Here is a 22,132-nt window from a genome sequence, read left to right as displayed (position 1 = left end):
AGGGATTGGATGCATAAGCAGTACTCCCGCTTAGTACAAGTGAAGGCTAGCAAAAGACTGGGAAGCGACCAACTAGAGAGCGACAACAGTCATGAACATGCATTAAAATTAATAGACATTGAGTACGAGCATGAGTAGGATATAATCCACCATGAACATAAATATCGTGAAGGCTATGTTGATTTGTTTCAACTACATGTGTGAACATGTGCCAAGTCGAGTCACTTAAATCATTCAAAGGAGGATACCACCCTACTATACCACATCACAACCATTTTAATAGCATGTTGGCATGCAAGGTAAACCATTATAACTCATAGCTAATCAAGCATGGCATAAGCAACTATGATCTCTAATTGTCATTGCAAACATGTTTATTCATAATAGGCTGAATCAGGAATGATGAACTAATCATATTTACAAAAACAAGAGAGGTCGAGTTCATACCAGCTTCTCTCACTCAATCAGTCCATCATATATCGTCATAATTGCCTTTTACTTGCACGACCAAACGATGTGAAAATAATAAGAGTGCACATGCATTGGACTAAGCTGGAATCTGCGAGCATTCAATAAATAGGAGAAGACAAGGCAATATGGGCTCTTGGTTAAATCAACAATAATGCATATAAGAGCCACTTCAACAATTTAATTATGGTCTTCTCCTATCGACCCCCAAAGAAAAGAAAAGAAAAAAAACTATTTACACGGGAAAGCTCCCAACAAGCAAAAGAAGAACGGGAAATCTTTTTGGGTTTTCTTTTAATTATTAATACTACAGCAAGAAAGTAAACTAGCTAAAAGCTACAACTAATTTTTTTGGTTTTTCTTAAGGTTTATTAAACACACAAGAAGAAAGCAAGAAAAAGGAAAATAAACTAGCATGGATATTACAGTGAAAGAGTATGAGCACCGACAAATAGCAATGAGTGTGTGAACATGAATGTAATGTCGGTGAGAAATACGTACTCCCCCAAGCTTAGGCTTTTGACCTAAGTTGGTTTATTCCCACGGATGGCCTGGCGGATATCTATAGTTGTAGCCGGGGTCGTACTGTGATGCGGCAGTTATTGCCTCCTGGGCTGCAGCGTGGCGGCGAGATGCCTCCGCCCTCCTTTCATACTCATCTGCCTCCTCTCTGGTAATGAAATGTCTTCCTTTTGCCTGATAATCAAAGAAGGCAGGAGCAGGGAGAGTAATACGGACAACACAACGTCTGTCAAAGATTAAGCGATACCGGAGAGGTGATTCATTCCTCTCGACAAACTGGTGGTGAACCATAGCATTAAAGTCTAAATAAGTAGGAGGCAACTCAATATCATCCTCACGTATGTCCACACCAAGAAAATTAGCTAAGAGGGTTGCATAAATTCCTCCAAAGAAATCTCCATTAAATCTATTATGATGCAACATACGTGCAACAATGGCTCCCAAGTTATAAGATTTGTCTCCTAACACAGCACTCCTAAGAATACTGAGGTCAGGGACACACATGTGACATGCTTCATCTTTACCATTTATGCACCTACCTATGAAGAGAGCAAAATAATGTATAGCAGGAAAATGAATGCTCGCTATGGTAGCTTGTGCTATATCTCTAGATTCCCCCACAGTTATACTAGCAAGAAAATCTCTAAATTCAGATTTGCGGGGTTCACTAGCACTACCCCATTGTGTAAGTTTGCAAGCAGTGGTAAAATCCTCTAAGTCCATAGTATAAGATTTTTCATAAAGATCAAACAGGACAGTTGGAGAATTGCGTGAAGATGAAAATTCAAACCTCCTCACAAAGGAACTAGTGAGATAGTGGTACTGGCGGCACTTTTCTCCCTCGAAGCTCACAAGATCAGCGTTACGCAAATATGCGTTAAATTCTTCCTTGATTCCCGCTCGATCCATAAAGTTTTCTGAAGGCCATTCACAAGGCCGCACTGGAGCGTCCCTTGGTGGCTCATCGTCAGCATCACGCATTGCAAGCCTGGGTCCTTGCTTCCTTGAAGAACCACCTTGGTACATTTTCCTAAGCATATTTCTTCCTCTGAAAAATTTCTGAATTTTTTTAGTAACTTCAAAATAAAAGTGAACCAAGCTCAACAAGATTGATAGCAACTACTCCTACAAGTGCCTAGAGCCTATATCAAGCATTAGAACTACTTGGAACCATATAAATTTGACATGCAAGCTCAAGAACATGGTCACCTAGGCAGCACAAATTTGCAATGAATAAAGCACTAGAACAAAAACTAATTGGACCAATGGAGGAGTCACATACCAAGGAACAATCTCCCCAAGCAGTTTTGTGAGAGGTACTTTGAGCAAGGAGATCGAAAATCGCAGCAAAATGAGCTAGAACTCGTGCTTGAGCTGGATAGTGATTTTTTTGGGAGGAAGAAGAAGTGTGTGGGTGCAGGAATAAGTGGAGGGGGCCACCATGGGCCCACGAGGAAGGGGGCGTGCCCTGTAGGGGTGGGCGCGCCCTGGACCCTCGTGGCCAAGTGCTTGCTCCCCCTGTTGTGTTCTCAATGCCAGATATTCTCAACTATTCTAGAAAAAATCATATTCCATTTTCAGGGCATTTGGAGAACTTTTATTTTCGGGGTATTTTTATATTGCACGGATAAATCAGGAAACAGACAGAAAAATACTATGTTTACTTTATTTCAACTAAATAACAGAAAATAAAAAGAGGGTACAGAAGGTTGTGCCTTCTAGTTTCATCCATCTCGTGCTCATCAAAAGGAATCCACTAACAAGGTTGATCAAGTCTTGTTAACAAACTCATTCCGAATAACATGGAACCGGAGAAATTTCGAATAACACTATGTTACCTCAACGGGGATATGCACATCCCCAATAATAAGAATATCATATTTCTTCTTGACAGTAGGTAGAGGAAATTCAAAACCTCCAAAAATAATCGATGGAATTTTTCCAATAGAATTGATACTGTGGACTTGAGGTTGTTTCCTCGGAAAGTGTATCGTATGCTCATTACCATTAACATGAAAAGTGACATTGCCTTTGTTGCAATCAATAACAGCCCCTGCAGTATTCAAAAAGGGTCTTCCACGAATAATAGACATACTATCGTCCTCGGGAATATCAAGAATAACAAAGTCCGTTAAAATAGTAACATTTGCAACTACAACAGGCACATCCTCACAAATACCGACAGGTATAGCAGTTGATTTATCAGCCATTTGCATAGATATTTCAGTAGGTGTCAACTTATTCAAGTCAAGTCTATGATATAAAGAGAGAGGCATAACACTAACACCGGCTCCAAGATCACACAAAGCAGTTTTAACATAGTTTCTTTTAATGGAGCATGGTATAGTTGGTACTCCTGGATCTCCAAGTTTCTTTGGTATCCACCCTTAAAAGTGTAATTAGCAAGCATGGTGGAAATTTCAGCTTCCGGTATCTTTCTTTTATTAGTGACAATTTCTTTCATATACTTAGCATAAGGATTCATTTTGAGCATGTCAGTCAAACGCATACGCAAAAAGATAGGTCTAATCATTTCAGCAAAGCACTCAAAATCCTCGTCATCCTTTTTCTTGGATGGTTTGGGAGGAAAAGGCATGGGTTTCTGAACCCATGGCTCCCTTTCTTTACCATGTTTCCAAGCAACAAAGTCTCTCTTATCATAACGTTGATTCTTTGATTGTGGGTTATCAAGATCAACAGCAGGTTCAATCTCTACATCATTATCATTACTAGGTTGAGCATCATCATGAACATCTTCATTAATATTATCACTAGATTCATGTTCATTACCAGATTGCGTTTCAGCATCAGAGATAGAAATATCATTTGGATTCTCAGGTGTTTCAGCAATAGGTTCACTAGAAGCATGCAAAGTCCTATCATTTTTTCTTTTTCTTCCTTTTAGAAGGGTTAGGATCATCTATATTATTTCTCTGAGAATCTTGCTCAATTCTCTTAGGGTGGCCTTCAGGATACAAAGGTTCCTGAGTCATTTTACCAGTTCTAGTAGCCACTCTAATAACATAATTATTATTCTTACTATTTAATTCATTGAGCAAATCATTTTGAGCTTTAAGTACTTGTTCTACTTGAGTGGTAACCATAGAAGCATGTTTAGTAATGAGTTTAAGTTCACCTTTAACTCTAGACATGTAATTACCCAAGTGTTCAATCATATCGGAATTGTATTTCAATTGTCTACCAAAATAAGCATTGAAGTTTTCTTGTTTGACAATAAAATTATCAAACTCTTCTAAGCATTTGCTAGCAGACTTATAGTGAGGAATATCACCTTCATCAAATCTATAGAGAGAATTTACCCTTACTACCTGTGTCGGGTTATCAAGACCATGAGTTTCTTCAATAGGTGGAGGATTAAGATCATATGTTTCTTCAACAGGCGGTAAATTAAGACCATGTATTTCTTCAATAGGAGGTAAATTCTTAACATCTTCAGCTTTAACACCTTTTTCTTTCATAGATTTCTTTGCCTCTTGCATATCTTCAGGACTGAGAAATAGAACACCCCTCTTCTTCGGAGTTGGTTTAGGAATAGGCTCAGGAATTGGCTCAGGAAGTGTCCAATTATTTTCATTTGTCAACATATTGTTCAATAAAATTTCAGCTTCATCCGGTGTTCTTTCCCTGAAAACAGAACAAGCACAACTATCCAGGTAATCTCTGGAAGCATCGGTTGGTCCATTATAAAAGATATCAAGTATTTCATTTTTCTTAAGAGGATGATCAGGAAAAGCATTAAGTAATTGGAGAAGCCTCCCCCAAGCTTGTGGGAGACTCTCTTTTTCAATTTGCACAAAATTATATATTTCCCTTAAAGCAGCTTGTTTCTTATGAGCAGGGAAATATTTAGCAGAGAAGTAATAAATCATATCCCGGGGACTACGCACACAACCAGGATCAAGAGAATTAAACCATATCTTAGCATCACCCTTTAATGAGAACGGAAATATTTTAAGGATATAAAGATAGCGAGATTTCTCATCATTAGTGAACAGGGTGGCTATATCATTTAATTTAGTAAGATGTGCCACAACAGTTTCAGATTCATAGCCATGAAAAGGATCAGATTCAACCAAAGTAATTACATCAGGATCAACAGAGAATTCATAATCCTTATCAGTAACACAGATAGGTGAAGTAGCAAAAGCAGGGTCGGGTTTCATTCTAGCATTAAGAGATTGCTGCTTCCATTTAGCTAATAACCTCTTGAGCTCGTATCTATCTTTGCAAGCTAAAATAGCTAAAGCAGCTTCTTTTTCCAGAACATAACCCTCAGGAACAACAGGCAATTCATATTTATTAGGGGAGAGTCTTCATCATCACTTTCATCAATGTTATCAGTTTCAATAATTTCATTCTCTCTAACCCTAGCAAGTTGTTCATCAAGAAATTCACCAAGTAGCACAGTAGTATCAAGCATAGAAGTAGTTTCATCATAAGTATCATGCATAGCAGAAGTGGCATCATCAATAACATGCGACATATCAGAACGAATAGCAGAAGCAGGTTTAGGTGTCGCAAGCTTACTCAAAACAGAAGGTGAATCAAGTGCAGAGCTAGATGGCAGTTCCTTACCTCCCCTCGTAGTTGAGGGATAGATTTTTGTTTTCTCATCTTTCAAGTTCTTCATAGTGACCAGCAGATATAAATCCCAAGTGACTCAAAGAATAGAGCTATGCTCCCCGGCAACGGCGCCAGAAAATAGTCTTGATAACCCACAAGTATAGGGGATCACAACAGTTTTCGAGGGTAGAGTATTCAACCCAAATTTATTGATTCGACACAAGGGGAACCAAAGAATATTCTCAAGTATTAGCAGTTGAGTTGTCAATTCAACCACACCTGGATAACTTAGTATCTGCAGCAAAGTATTTAGTAGCAAAGTAATATGGAAGTAACGGTAACGGTAGCAAAAGTAATATGGAAGTAACGGTCAAGTGGAGTATCATGCCTCTTGCACTAGATATCAATGGAGTCCAGAATCTTCCTTGGATCCAGCAGAAGTGGTACTGAAGAATTCTGGGCAATAGCAACTTCCCCAGCCTTTTTTATGAACTCAGCAAGTTCATCTTCTTCAGCCATACCATGTTCATTAGCCTGTGGCACTATAGCCTTGCTCTTAGGGTTGGGTCTTGTTCCACAACCAATAGTGGCCTTCATTTTTAGCTTTGGCGCATTTGTCGAAGTATGCCCACTAGCTGAGGCATTTGGTGCAGTTTCTAAGGCAATAGTGATGCATGTTATGCGCTGGCATGACGAGAGCACAACTGGTGTTGAAGCTTTAGCTGCTGCCACTGAGGAACTTGTCGCTGGTGGAGGTGCTGATGACCATGCTGCAGTTGAGGTAATTGGTGTTGAAGCCTTTGGAACTAAGGGCTTTGGCTTCTGAGTCTGCTTATTTTGCATAGTCCGCTTTGGAGCACTAGCACTCTCATTGCAACTTGCTTCAATTGAAGCTTTTGTAGCCCTGTTGAATTCTTCAACGGCTTGCTGGGCTTGCTTTTGCAGTTCCGCTTGATGCCTTGCCCATTCCTTAGGAAATTCTACACATCTCCAAATGCAGAGCTATATGGCAGTTCCTTACCTCCCCTCGTAGTTGAGGGATAGATTTTTGTTTTCTCGTCTTTCAAGTTCTTCATAGTGACCAGCAGATATAAATCCCAAGTGACTCAAAGAATAGAGCTATGCTCCCCGGCAACGGCGCTAGAAAATAGTCTTGATAACCCACAAGTATAGGGGATCGCAACAGTTATTGAGGGTAGAGTATTCAACCCAAATTTATTGATTCGACACAAGGGGAGCCAAAGAATATTCTCAAGTATTAGCAGTTGAGTTGTCAATTCAACCACACCTGGATAACTTAGTATCTGCAGCAAAGTATTTAGTAGCAAAGTAATATGGAAGTAACAGTAACGGTAGCAAAAGTAGTATTTTTGGGTTTTGTAGTGATTGTAACAGTAGCAACGGAAAAGTAAATAAGCGGAGAACAATATATGAAAAGCTCGTAGGCATTGGATCGGTGATGGAGAATTATGCCGGATGCGGTTCATCATGTAACAGTCATAACATAGGGTGACACAGAACTAGCTCCAATTCATCAATGTAATGTAGGCATGTATTCCGAATATAGTCATACGTGCTTATGGAAAAGAACTTGCATGACATCTTTTGTCCTACCCTCCCGTGGCAGCGGGGTCCTATCGGAAACTAAGGGATATTAAGGCCTCCTTTTAATAGAGTACCGATACAAAGCATTAACACATAGTGAATACATGAACTCCTCAAACTATGGTCATCACCGGGAGTGGTCCCGATTATTGTCACTTCGGGGTTGCCGGATCGTAACACATAGTAGGTGACTATAGACTTGCAAGATAGGATCAAGAACTCACATATATTCATGAAAACATAATAGGTTCAGATCTGAAATCATGGCACTCGGGCCCTAGTGACAAGCATTAAGCATAGCAAAGTCATAGCAACATCAATCTCAGAACATAGTGGATACTAGGGATCAAACCCTAACAAAACTAACTCGATTACATGATAAATCGCATCCAACCCATCACCGTCCAGCAAGCCTACGATGGAATTACTCACGCACGGCGGTGAGCATCATGAAATTGGTGATGGAGGATGGTTGATGATGACGACGGCGACGAATCCCCCTCTCCGGAGCCCCGAACGGACTCCAGATCAGCCCTCCCGAGAGGTTTTTGGGCTTGGCGGTGGCTCCGTATCGTAAAACGCGATGAATCCTTCTCTCTGATTTTTCTCCCCAAAAGTGAATATATGGAGTTGGAGTTGAGGTCGGTGGAGCGTCAGGGGCCCACGAGGCAGGGGGCGCGCCCCACCCTCGTGGACAGGGTGTGGCCCCCCTGACGTGGATTTTTCTTCCAGTATTTTTAATATTTTTCAAAAAGATGTTGCGTGGAGTTTGAGGTCATTCCGAGAACTTTTGTTTCTGCACATAAATAACACCATGGAAATTCTGCTGAAAACAACGTCAGTCCGGGTTAGTTCCATTCAAATCATGCAAGTTAGAGTCCAAAACAAGGGCAAAAGTGTTTGGAAAAGTAGATACAACGGAGACGTATCACCGATGGACAAAGGGAATTACGTATGTTGTCATAATGGTTCGACCGATAAAGATCTTCGTAGAATATGTAGGAGCCAGTATGGGCATCCAGGTTCCGCTATTGGTTATTGACCGGAGAGGTGTCTCGGTCATGTCTACATAGTTCTCGAACCCATAGGGTCCGCATGCTTAACGTCCGTTCACGATATAGTGTTATATGAGTTATATGTTTTGGTGACCGAATGTTGTTCGCAGTCCCGGATGAGATCACAGACATGATAAGGAGTCTCGAAATGGTCGAGAGGTAAATATTGATATATAGGACATGTTGGGGAACGTAGCATGCAATTTCAAAAGAAATCCTACGATCACGCAAGATCTATCTAGGAGATGCATAGCAATGAGAGGGGGAGAGTGCGTCCACGTACCCTCGTTGACCGAAAGCGAGCGTTAGTTTAACGCGGTTGATGTAGTCGAACGTCTTCGCTATCCAACCGATCAAGTACCGAAAGCACGGCACCTCCGAGTTCAGCACACGTTCAGCTCGATGACGTCCCTCAAACTCTTGATCCAGCAAACTATTGAGGGATAGTTTCATCAGCACGACGGCATGGTGACGGTGATGGTGATGTGATCCGCGCAGCGCTTCGCCTAAGCACTACGACAATATGACCGGAGGAGTAAACGGTGGAGGGGGGCACCGCACACTGCTAAGAAACAATTGATGTGCTTTGGGGTGCCCTCTGCCCCCGTATATAAAGGAGGAGAGGGGAGGAGGCCGGCCCTAGGGGGGCGCGCCAAGTGGGGGGAAACCCACTAGAACTCCTAGTCCTAGTCGCCCCCTTCCTTCTTTCGGAGGGGGAAAGGGGGAAGGAGAGGGAGAAGGAAAGGGGGCGCGTGCCCCGTCCCCTTGTCCCATTCGGACTACCCAAGGGGGGCGTGCGCGCCACCCCTTGTGGGTTGCCCTCTCTCTCCCCTATGGCCCATGTTGGCCCATTACTTTCCCTGAGGGGTTTCGGTAACCCCTCAGTACTCGATAAATATCCGAAACATTCTGAAACCATTCCGGTGTACGAATACTATCGTCCAATATATCAATCTTTACCTCTCGACCATTTCGAGACTCCTCGTAATGTCCGTGATCTCATCCGGGACTCCGAACAATCTTCGGTTACCAAAACACATACCTCATAATACAAATCGTCATCGAACGTTAAGCGTGCGGACCCTACGGGTTTGAGAACTATGTAGACATGACCGAGACATTTCTCCGATCAATAACCAACAGCGGAACCTGGATGCTCATATTGGTTCCTACATATTCTATGAAGATCTTTATCAGTTAAATCGCAATGACAACATATGTTATTCCCTTTGTCATCGGTATGTTACTTGCCCGAGATTCGATCGTCGGTATCCTCATACCTAGTTCAATCTCATTACCGGCAAGTCTCTTTACTTGTTCCATAATGCATCATCCCACAACTAACTCATTAGTCACATTTCTTGCAAGGCTTATCATGATGTGCATTACTGAGAGGGCACAGAGATACCTCTCCGATACTCGGAGTGACAAATCCTAATCTCGATCTATGGCAACCCAACAAACACCTTCGGAGACACCTGTAGAGCATCTTCATAATCACCCAGTTACGTTGTGACATTTGATAGCACACAAGGTGTTCCTCCGGTATTCGGGAGTTGCATAATCTCATAGTCAAAGGAATATGTATATGTCATGAAGAAATCAATAGCAATAAAACTTAACAATCATTATGCTAAGCTAACGGATGGGTCTTGTCCATTACATAATTCTCCTAATGATGTGATCACGTTCATCAAATGACAACACATGTCTATGGTCAGGAAACTTAACCATCTTTGATTAACGAGCTAGTCAAGTAGAGGCATACTAGGGACACTTTGTTTTGTCTATGTATTCACACATGTATCAAGTTTCCAGTTAATACAATTCTAGCATGAATAATAAACATTTATCATGATATAATGAAATATAAATAACAACTTTATTATTGCCTCTAGGGCATATTTCGTTTAGTCTCCCACTTGCACTAGAGTCAATAATCTAGATTATATTGTAATGATTCTAACACCCATGGAGTCTTGGTGCTGATCATGTTTTGCTCGTGGAAGAGGCTTACTCAACGGGTCTACAACATTCAGATCCGTATGTATTTTGCAAATCTCTATGTCTCCCTCCTTGACGTGATCACGGATGGAGTTTAAGCGTCTCTTGATGTGTTTGGCTCTCTTGTGAAATCTGGATTCCTTCGCTAAGGCAATTGCTCCAGTATTGTCACAAAAGATTTTCATTGGACCCGATGCACTAGGTATTACATCGGATATGAACTCCTTCATCCAGACTCCTTCATTTGTTGCTTCCAAAGCAGCTGTGTAATCCGCTTCACACGTAGATCCCGCCACGACGCTCTGCTTGGAACTGCACCAACTGACAGCTCCACCATTCAATATAAATACGTATCCGGTTTGTGACTTAGAGTCATCCGGATCAGTGTCAAAGCTAGCATCGACGTAACCATTTACGACAAGCTCTTTGTCACCTCCATAAACGAGAAACATATCCTTAGTCCTTTTCAGGTATTTCAGGATGTTCTTGACCGCTGTCCAGTGATCCACTCCTGGATTACTTTGGTACCTCCGTGCTAAAGTTATAGCAAGGCACACATCGGGTCTAGTACACAGCATTGCATACATGATAGAACCTATGGCTGGGGCATAGGGAATGTCTTTCATTTTCTCTCTATCTTCTGCAGTGGTCGGGCATTGAGTCTGACTCAACTTCACACCTTGTAACATAGGCAAGAACCCTTTCTTTGATTGATCCATTTTGAACTTCTTCAAAACTTTATCAAGGTATGTGCTTTGTGAAAGTCCAATTAAGCTTCTTGATCTATCTCTATAGATCTTGATGCCCAATATATAATCAGCTTCACCGAGGTCCTTCATTGAAAAATTCTTATTCAAGTATCCTTTTATGCTATCCAGAAATTCTATATCATTTCCAATCAACAATATGTCATCCACATATAATATTAGAAATGCTACAGAGCTCCCACTCACTTTCTTGTAAATACAGGCTTCTCCAAAAGTCTGTATAAAACCATATGCTTTGATCACACTATCAAAGCGTATATTCCAACTCCGAGAGGCTTGCACCAGTCCATAAATGGATCACTGGAGCTTGCACACTTTGTTAGCACCTTTAGGATCGACAAAACTTTCTAGTTGCATCATATACAACTCTTCTTTAAGAAATCCATTAAGGAATGCAGTTTTGACATCCATTTTCGAAATTTCATAATCATAAAATGCGGCAATTGCTAACATGATTCGGACAGACTTAAGCATCGCTACGGGTGAGAAGATCTCATCGTAGTCAACTCCTTGAACTTGTCGAAAACCTTTCGCAACAAGTCGAGCTTTGTAGATAGTAACATTACCATCAGCGTCAGTCTTCTTCTTGAAGATCCATTTATTTTCTATGGTTTGCCGATCAACGGGCAAGTCAACCAAAGTCCATACTTTGTTCCTATACATGGATCCCATCTCAGATTTCATGGCCTCAAGTTATTTCGCGGAATCTGGGCTCATCATCACTTCTTCATGGCACTCTGGTTGACCTACGAGGTTCGGTAGTAACTTGATCTGAAGTTTCATGATCATCATCATTAACTTGCTCACTAATTGGTGTAGGCATAACTGGAACTGATTTCTGTGATGAACTTCTTTCCAACTCGAGAGAAGGTACAATTACATCATCAAGTTCTACTTTCCTCCCACTCACTTCTTTCGAGAGAAACTCCTTCTCTAGAAAGGATCCATTCTTAGCAACAAATATCTTGCCTTCAGATCTGTGATAGAAGGTGTACCCAACAGTTTCTTTTGGGTATACTAGGAAGGCGCACTTCTCCGATTTGGGTTCGAGCTTACCAGGATGAAGGTTTTTCACATAAGCATCGCAATTCATATGGTGTTGTCTCAACGGATTTAGATGGTGCCCTATTTAACATGAGTGCAGCTGTCTCTAATTCATAACCCCAAAACGATAGTGGTAAATCGGTAAGAGACATCATAGATCGCACCATATCTAATAAAGTACGGTTACAACGTTCGGACACACCATTTCGCTGTGGTGTTCCAGGTGGCGTGAGTTGCGAAACTATTCCACATTGTTTTAAATGAAGAACAAACTCGTAACTCAAATATTCGCCTCCGCGATCAGGTCATAGCAACTTTAATTTCTTGTTACGATGATTTTCCACTTCACTCTGAAATTCTTTGAACTTTTCAAATGTTTCAGACTTGTGTTTCATTAAGTAGATATACCCATATATGCTCAAATCATCTGTGAAGGTCAAAAAATAATGATACTCGCCGCGAGCCTCAACACTCATCGGACCGCATACATCAGTATGTATTATTTCCAATAAGATAGTGGCTCGCTCCATTGTCCCGAAGAGCGGAGTTTTAGTCATCTTGCCCATGAGGCATGGTTCGCAAGCATCAAGTGATTCCAAGAGCCCATCTACATGGAGTTTCTTCATGCGCTTTACACCAATATGACCTAAACGACAGTGCCACAAATATGTTGCACTATCATTATTAACTTTGCAAATTTTGGCATCAATATTATGAATATGTGTATCACCATGATCGAGATTCAACAAAAATAGACCTCTCATCAAGGGTGCATGACCATAAAAGATATTACTCATATAAATAGAACAACCATTATTCTCTGATTTAAATGAATAACCGTCTAGCATCAAACAAGATCCAGATATAATGTTCATGCTCAACGCTGGCACCAAGTAACAATTATTCAGGTCTAAAACTAATCCCGAAGGTAGATGTAGATCACATAGACCTTGGAACCATTTCCGAGGCGCATCGTCACCTCGTCCTTAGCCAATCTTCATTTAATCCGTAGCCCCTTTTTCGAGTTGCAAATATGAGCAAAAGAACCAGTATCAAATACCCAGGCGCTACTACGATCATTAGTAAGGTACACATCAATAACATGTATATCAAATATACCTTTCACTTTGCCATCCTTCTTATCCGCCAAATACTTGGGGCAGTTCCGCTTCCAGTGACCAGTCCCTTTGTAGTCGAAGCACTCAGTTTCAGGCTTAGGTCCAAACTTGGGCTTCTTCTCGGGAGCAGCAACTTGCTTGCTATTCTTCTTTAAGTTCCCCTTCTTTCCTTTGCCCTTTTTCTTGAAACTAGTGGTCTTGTTAACCATCAACACTTGATGATCCTTCTTGATTTCTACCTCCGCAGCCTTGAGCATTGCGAAGAGCTCCGGAATCGTCTTGTCCATCCCTTGCATATTATAGTTCATCACGAAGCCTTTATAGCTTGGTGGCAGTGATTGAAGAACTCTGTCAATGACACTATCATCCGGAAGATTAACTCCCAGCTGAGTCAAGTGGTTATGGTACCCAGACATTCTGAGTATGTGTTCACTGACAGAACTGTTCTCCTCCATCTTGCAGCTATAGAACTTGTTGGAGACTTCATATCTCTGAACTCGGGCATTTGCTTGAAATATTAACTTCAACTCCTGGAACATCTCATATGCTCCATGACGTTCAAAACATCTTTGAAGTCCCGATTCTAAGCTGTAAAGGATGGCACACTGAACTATCAAGTAGTCATCAGATTTAGCTTGCCAGATGTTCATAACGTCAGCAGTTGCTCCTGCAGCAGACCTTGCACCTAGCGGTGCATCAAGGACGTAATTCTTCTGTGGTGCAATGAGGATAATCCTCAAGTTATGGACCCGGTCCGTGTAGTTGCTACCATCATCTTTCAACTTAGCTTCTCTAGCAACGCATTAAAATTAAAGGGAACGGTAGCACGGTCCATTGATCTACAACATAGATACCCAAAACTATCAGGACTAAGTTCATGATAAATTTAAGTTCAATTAATCATATTACTTAAGAACTCCCACTTAGATAGACATCCCTCGAGTCATCTAAATGATCACGTGATCCATATCAACTAAACCATGTCCGATCATCACGTGAGATGGAGTACTTTTCAATGGTGAACATCTCTATGTTGATCATATCTACTATATGATTCACGTTCGACCTTTCAGTCTCAGTGTTCCAAGGCCATGTCTGTACATGCTAGGCTCGTCAAGTTTAACCCAAGTATTCTGCACGTGCAAAACTGTCTTGCACCTGTTGTATGTGAATGTAGAGCTTATCACACCCGATCATCACGTGGTGTCTCGGCACGACGAACTGTCGCAACGGTGCATACTCAGGGAGAAAACTTATACCTTGAAATTTTAGTGAGCGATCATCTTATAATGCTACCGCCGTACTAAGCAAAATAAGATGCATAAAAGATAAACATCACATGCAATCAAAATATGTGACATGATATGGCCATCATCATCTTGTGCCTTTGATCTCCATCTCCAAAGCACCGCCATGATCTCCATCGTCACCGGCTTGACACCTTGATCTCAATCGTAGTGTCGTTGTCGTCTCTCCAACTGTTGCTTCTACAACTATCGCTAATGCATAGTCATAAAGTAAAGCAATTACATGGCGATTGCATTTCACACAATAAAGCGACAACCATAAGGCTCCTGCCAGTTGCCGATAACTTTTACAAAACATGATCATCTCATACAATAATGTATATCACATCATGTCTTGACCATATCACATCACAACATGCCCTGCAAAAACAAGTTAGACATCCTCTACTTAATTGTTGCAAGTTTTACGTGGCTGCTACGGGCTTCTAGTAAGAACCGTTCTTACCTACGCATCAAAACCACAATGATGTTTCGTCAAGTGTGTTGTTTTAACCTTCAACAAGGACCGACCATAGTCAAATTCGATTCAACTAAAGTTGGAGAAACAGACACCCGCAAGCCACCTTTATGCAAAACAAGTTGCATGTCTGTCGGTGGAACCGGTCTCATGAACGTGGTCATGTATGGTTGGTCCGGTGTGACGCCCCCGATTCAATCGTACACTAATCATACACGCAAATGTGTACGATCAAGATCAGGGACTCACGGGAAGATATCACAACACAACTCTAGACACAAAAAGAAATAATACAAGCTTTATATTACAAGCCAGGGGCCTCGAGGGCTCGAATACATAGCTCGATACACAAGAGTCAGCGGAAGCAACAATAGCTGAGTACAGACATAAGTTAAACAAGCTTTGCCTTAAGAAGGCTAGCACAAACATCAACGATCGAAGAGGCAAGGCCTCCTGCCTGGGACCTCCTAACTACTCTTGATCTTCGATGGCTTCCAAGTAGTTGTATCCGTCGGTGGTGGCATCTGGCTCCAGGGAACCACCATCTGGTTGCAACAACCGGAAAGAAGAAAGAAGGGGGAAAGGAGTAGCAAAGCAACCGTGAGTACTCATCCAAAGTACTCGCAAGCATCAGATCTATACTAAGTATGCATTGGTATCAAATGGAAGGGTTGTATCTGTGGACTGAACTGCAGAATGCCAGAATAGAGGGGAAGGCCTAGCCTATCGAAGACTAGCATCTTCAAGCAGCTCCAAGCATCTTGGAGCATGTAGAAGCGTAGAGAATATCAGTTTATATTTAACAAATATGTTGTAGCATTAATGCCCAGAGATCCTTCCTCGACTCCCTGCGAGAAAGCAATCCCGGAGCCACATATTTCAAGTATCCATTTCTAGTTGTAAATGATCAGGATATAAGTTTGAACATCCATTACCGTGGACACGGTATTCGAATATATGTCTTCCCTGCCAGGGTGCACCACGTTTTCCAACACGCTTGATTACTCTGGCCAGACACACTTTTCTGGGTCAACGCCCAGCCTCAGAAGATCAACACATCGTAGCCCTACCTAGGCTCAGCAGAGAGGCCCCCGCCGGTCTACATCCTAAGCACTCCGGGGTCTGGGCCCATCGCCCGTAGCACTCCGGGTCGTTACGTGCAGGGCGGGTCCAGGCTCCACCACTACAGGATGGTGCCGGCCCAGCCATGCTGCAATGCTGAATTGGACGTCTGACAAAGCTTGGCTGGTACTGCGACGTAGAGGCCCATAACTATTCTCGCGTGGTGGTTGGTGCGTAAAGGCCAGAGGCCAATTCAGGACAAATACCCAAACCATAGCGTATTATTAGTTTGCGGAGACGAGCAGAGACTCACGATAATGTGACCCCATCGCCCCATCTCGAGGAAATACGGCAAGGGCTAGCCCAGCCCACTCGGGGGCGGCCTGCCGGCCCGACCGTGCCTCGTAACCATCTTGCGGGTGCTCTCCGGGCCCGCCCGACTTCCACCAAGGTCTCAAGAAAAGTCAAGGTAACCGTGTGTCCAAACATCAAGGGGAAAACCCGAGGAATCAGCCACGGAGGATTGCACTCGATGTAATCATCAAGGTGAACGTAAGAGGATCCACCCTCGAGGTTCACACTTGAGGTGTTGCACGACAGAGCCGTATCGGGACTGGTGTAAGAGGAAATCACCCTCGTTGACCACGACCAAATAGCTACACTACAGAGTTGTCATCGGGAGTGCGTTGTGAGGTCTCACCCTCGGCACTCGATAGTAGCTCTGCAGAGTCAAGCAACAAAAGGGGCGTGATGTGATGTGAGGTGTCGGGCTCTGGTCATCGATCACGTTGATCGAGTTGTCGATGATGAAGCAGGGGCAACAAGTACAAGGTGGGGGTCATAGATGGATCACTAACCAACCTATACTAAACAGTTTAGGATAACATGTAAGGTAACAATAAGCAGGTTACAAAAGCAGGCTATGCATCAGAATAGGAGCAATCAATAACAGTAGCAAAATCTAATGCAAGCATGAGAGAATGGAATGGGCGATATCGGATGATCAAAGGGGGGGCTTGCCTGGTTGCTCAGGCGGGAAGGAGGGGTCGTCGGTAGCATAGACGACCATCGGGGCATCAGCAACGTCTCAGGGTCTAACGGAGAGAAGAGGGGGAATAAACATTAAATACATAGCAAGCAAGTGCATAACAGGATAACATGCAGAGCTAGACGTGCTCTAACACGGTGCTACACGATACCGGTGAAGGGGGGAAACATCCGGGAAAGTTTTCCCGAAGTTTGGCATTTTCGGACAGATGAAACGGAGGGGGAAAGTTGCATGTTTTCTATGCTAGGGGCATGTGACAGATGAATAGAGATCGGATTCGGATTCGTCTCGTCGTTCTGAGCAACTTTCATGTATAAAACTTTTTCATCCGAGTTACGGATTATTTTATATGATTTTTCAAAGGTTTAAACATTATCTTGATTTTATTTTTAATTCGAAAATAATTGCTAAAAAGCTAGATGCACACAGCACAGTGTACACAAAGTGTACACAGTGACTGACAGGTGGGCCAGGGGGTCCCAGTTGACCAGTCAACGTTTGACTGGTCAATAGGGGATGGGCCCCTCTGTCATTGAGACATTTAACTAATTACAGATTAACTAGCTAGTTAATTAAGTTAATTAACTTTTTAATTTATTAACTAATTAATTAATTTATTAAAATTATTATTTATTATTATATTTTTATAACTCTTTTTTTGGAAAAGGGTCGTGGGGCCCCCTGGTCAGTGGGTCGGGGGGGGCTTAGCGAGTGACGGGCTAATGGGGCTGCGGCGCCCGTGCCCGGGAGGCGCGGTCGGGGCATAGCCCGCCCAGGCGCGGGGCGACGCCACCGGCAAAGGGGGAGCCCGTTAGGCGGGGCAGTGGAGAGGCGGCGGTGGGCGGCGCGTGTGGGGAGGCCAAGCGGCCGATCGGCGAGGGCGGAGGCGGGGCTCGGCGGGAGTGGCAGCGATGATAGCGCCCGCAACGAAGGTCGGCCGGCCGAGGCGAGGCGGGCGAGCGAGAGCAGCGACGGGCATGGCGCGCGCTAGGCAGCGGCAGGAGCTTTAGGTGGACGTGGCGCGCGAGCAGAAGTGAACGGCTGCGCGGGGGCAGAGGCGGCACCGGGAGTGGCGGGAGCTACGGCGGGCGCGCGGTTGCGGCTCACAGCGAGTGACGCGCGGGGCGGTGAGGCCGGTTGGAGGCAGAGCAGACGGCAGTAGCAGGCATAGGCGCTGCAACGAGCAGGGTGCGAGCGTGGGCAGCGACGGTCAGAGCAAGAGCAGGAGGAGGCTGCGGCGCAGTGGGGCACGTTTGAACCGCGAGGATACGCTAAGCACGTTCCCGCGCTCGGACAGCCATGACAGAGGCTACCTCAATGGCGGGACGCTTTCGGGCGGCGATGGTGGTGGCGGCTACGGTGGCGGAATAGCACGGTAGAGAGAGGATAAAGAAACGCAGGCTCACAGTGCTCCTGCAGATGTGCTCAAGCGTGCTCGAGGAGGGCTCTGTGCGGCAGAATCGACGGCCGAGCTCGTCGGGGCAGAGGAGGAGGACGGCGACGATGTGGGCTCTACGGTGGCTCCGAGCTCCAACGCGATGCGCGAGTCGAAGTAGCAGACGTCGGTGATCCTCGAGGACACAGTGGGACGGCGAGAGGGGCACGGTGGTCGTGGCTAGGCCGCAGCCATGGCGATGCTGCGAGCTCACGAGCTCGGGAAAGGGGATCTGGCGAGGGGGAGAGAGGCTGAGAGGGAGGAGGGAGTGGGAGTGGCAGGGGGAGGACTCGAGGAGGCAAGTGGGGAGAGGTGGGATCGAGGGGTCAGGGCGTGGCGCCCTTATCCCCTCCCGGCGTCGGCGCCGGCGAGGTGGCTCGGTGGGAGCCCTCCCCTGTAGCGACACGGTCAGGGGAACAGGTCGATCGACCGGGTGGGGGTTGGGCTGGCTAGCGGTCCAGCTGGGCCGAGGCCTAGTGAGGGGGGAGTCCTGTTATTTTCTTGTTTTTCTTTTATCCTTTCGATTTTTTTCATTTGTTCTTTTTTTGCATTTTCTTTTAGCTAGCAACTGTATTTTGTAAAAAGTGGGACCTGGCCACATAAATACCTTGCATTATCTAGCACAGCCACAAAAAGTTTGGGAGGCTTTCGAGTTTGTTTGAATTTTTCATAAAGGGAAAGGCATTTAATGATTGTTTTCAGCCATTGTTTTAATTATTAAAGGGCATTAAAACACTTTACAATAGTGTTGGGTCACCACCATAATTAGTTATGGAATATTTTCCACACTTTGAACATTTTATTTTGCATGTTTGAGAGATGTTTGAATTCTGGGCTTTAATTTGAATTTGAGCTTGAACTAAGATTTGGATCAAGCGAGGATTAGCAACAGTAATGTGATGACATGGCACCATTAATGGGGGATTACTGTAGTTTAGTTATCCGGGTGTTACATCCGGGCCACTTCATCCAACAATACCATCGAATCAAAATAAGACATTGGTGGTAAACAGTATGACTATGATCGCTCACAACTCTTTGTGTTCTACTCGTGCATATCATCTACGCATAGACCAGGATGCCACTGTTGGGGAACGTAGCATGCAATTTCAAAAAAATTCTTACAATCACGCAAGATCAAAATAGGAGATGCATAGCAACGAGAGGGGGAGAGTGTGTCCACGTACCCTCGTAGACCGAAAGCGGAAGCGTTAGTTTAACACGGTTGATGTAGTCGAATGTCTTCGCGATCCAACCGATCAAGTACCGAACGTACGGCGCCTCCGATTTCAGCACACGTTCAGCTCGATGACGTCCCTCGAACTCTTGATCCAGGAAAGTGTCGAGGGAGAGTTTCGTCAGCACGACGGCGTGCTGATGGTGATGGTGATGTCATCCGCGTAGGGCTTCGCCTAAGCACTATGACAATATGACCGGAGGAGTAAACGATGGACGGGGCACCGCACACGGCTAAGAAACAATTGATGTGCTTTGGGGTGCCCCCTGCCCCCGTATATAAAGGAGGAGAGGGGAGGAGACCGGCCCTAGGGGGCGCGCCAAGTGGGGGGAAACCCACTAGGACTCCTAGTCCTAGTCGCCCCCCCTTCCTTCTTTTGGAGGGGGAATGGGGAAGGAGAGGGAGAGGGAGAAGGAAAGGGGGGCCGCGCCCCCTCCCCTTGTCCAGTTCGGACTGCCCATGGGGGGGGCACCACCCCTTGTGGGCTGCCCTCTCTCTCCCCTATGGCCCATGTTGGCCCATTACTTTCCCCGGGGGGTTCCGGTAACCCCTCGGTACTATGATAAATATCCGAAACATTCCGAAACCATTCCGGTGTCTGAATACTATCCTCCAATATGTCAATCTTTACCTCTTGACCTTTCGAGACTCCTCGTCATGTTCGTGATCTCATCCGGGACTCCCAACAATGTTCGGTCACCAAAACACATATCTCATAATACAAATCGTCATCGAACATCAAGTGTGCGGACCCTACGGGTTCGAGAACTATGTAGACATGACTGAGACGTATCTCCGATCAATAACCAACAGCGGAACCTGGATGCTCATATTGGTTCCTACATATTCTATGAAGATATTTATCGGTCAAACCGCAATGACAACATACATTATTCCCTTTGTCATCGGTATGTTACTTGCCCGAGATTCGATCGTCGGTATGCTCATACCTAGTTCAATATCATTACTGGCAAGTCTCTTTACTCATTGCGTAATGCATCATCCCGCAACTAACTCATTAGTCACATTACTTGCAAGGCTTATCATGATGTGCATTACCGAGAGGGCCCAGAGATACCTCTCCGATACTCGAAGTGACAAATCCTAATCTCGATCTATGCCAACCCAACAAACACCTTCAGAGACACCTATAGAGCATCTTTATAATCACCCAATTACGTTGTGACGTTTGATAGCACAGAAGGTGTTCCTCCAGTATTCAGGAGTTGCATAATCTCATAGTCAAAGGAATATGTATCAGTCATGAAGAAAGCAATAACAATAAAACTTAACGATCATTATGCTAAGCTAACGGATGGGTCTTGTCCATTACACCATTCTCCTAATGATGTGATCCGTTCATCAAATGACAACACATGTCTATGGTCAGGAAACTTAACCATCTTTGATTAACGAGCTAGTCAAGTAGAGGCATACTAGGGACACTTTGTTTTGTCTATGTATTCACACATGTATCAAGTTTCCGGTTAATACAATTCTAGCATGAATAATAAACATTTACCATGATATAAGGAAATATAAATAACAACTTTATTATTGCCTCTAGGGCATATTTCCTTCAAGACGATGGTATTTGGACACCGGAAGTGTTTCGGGACTTACCGGGAAGGAATCGGGTCACCGGAAGGAGTTCCGGGCACCCCCCCGGCAAGTTATGGGCCTTATGGGCCAAAGGAGGGGACAGACCAGCCCACAAGGGGGCTGGTGCACCTCCTCCTCAACAAAATAACTATCATGTGAAGCATAATCCAATTGAAAATTAAAATCATGATGACAAGTTTCATGGTTATCTTTATTATTTATAACATACGTGTCATCACAATAATCATCATAAATAGGAGGCATGCTTTCATCATAATAAATTTGCTCATCAAAATTGGGGGACTAAACATATCATCTTCATCAAACATAGCATCCCCAAGCTTGTGGCTTTGCATATCATTAGCATCATGGGTATTCAAAGAATTCATACTAACAACATTGCAATCATGCTCATCATTCACATATTTTATGCCAAGCATTCTATGTAATTCTTCTTCTAGTACATGAGCACAATTTTCCTTCCCATCATTTTCACGAAAGACATTAAAAAGATGAAGCATATGAGGCACCCTTAATTCCATATTTTGTAGTTTTCTTTTATAGACTCAACTAGTGATAAAACAAGAAACAAAAAGATTCGATTGCAAGATCTAAAGATATACCTTCAAGCACTCACCTCCCCGGCAACGGCGCCAGAAAAGAGCTTGATGTCTACTACGCAACCTTCTTCTTGTAGACGTTGTTGGGCCTCCAAGTGCAGAGGTTTGTAGGACAGTAGCAAATTTCCCTCAAGTGGATGACCTAAGGTTTATCAATCCTTGGGAGGCATAGGATGAAGATGGTCTCTCTCAAGCAA

Source organism: Aegilops tauschii, chromosome 5, assembly GCF_002575655.3.
Source record: "Aegilops tauschii subsp. strangulata cultivar AL8/78 chromosome 5, Aet v6.0, whole genome shotgun sequence".
NCBI lineage: Eukaryota > Viridiplantae > Streptophyta > Magnoliopsida > Poales > Poaceae > Aegilops > Aegilops tauschii.
The sequence above is the reverse complement of the archived record's forward strand: the minus strand, read 5'-3'. Positions refer to the sequence as shown.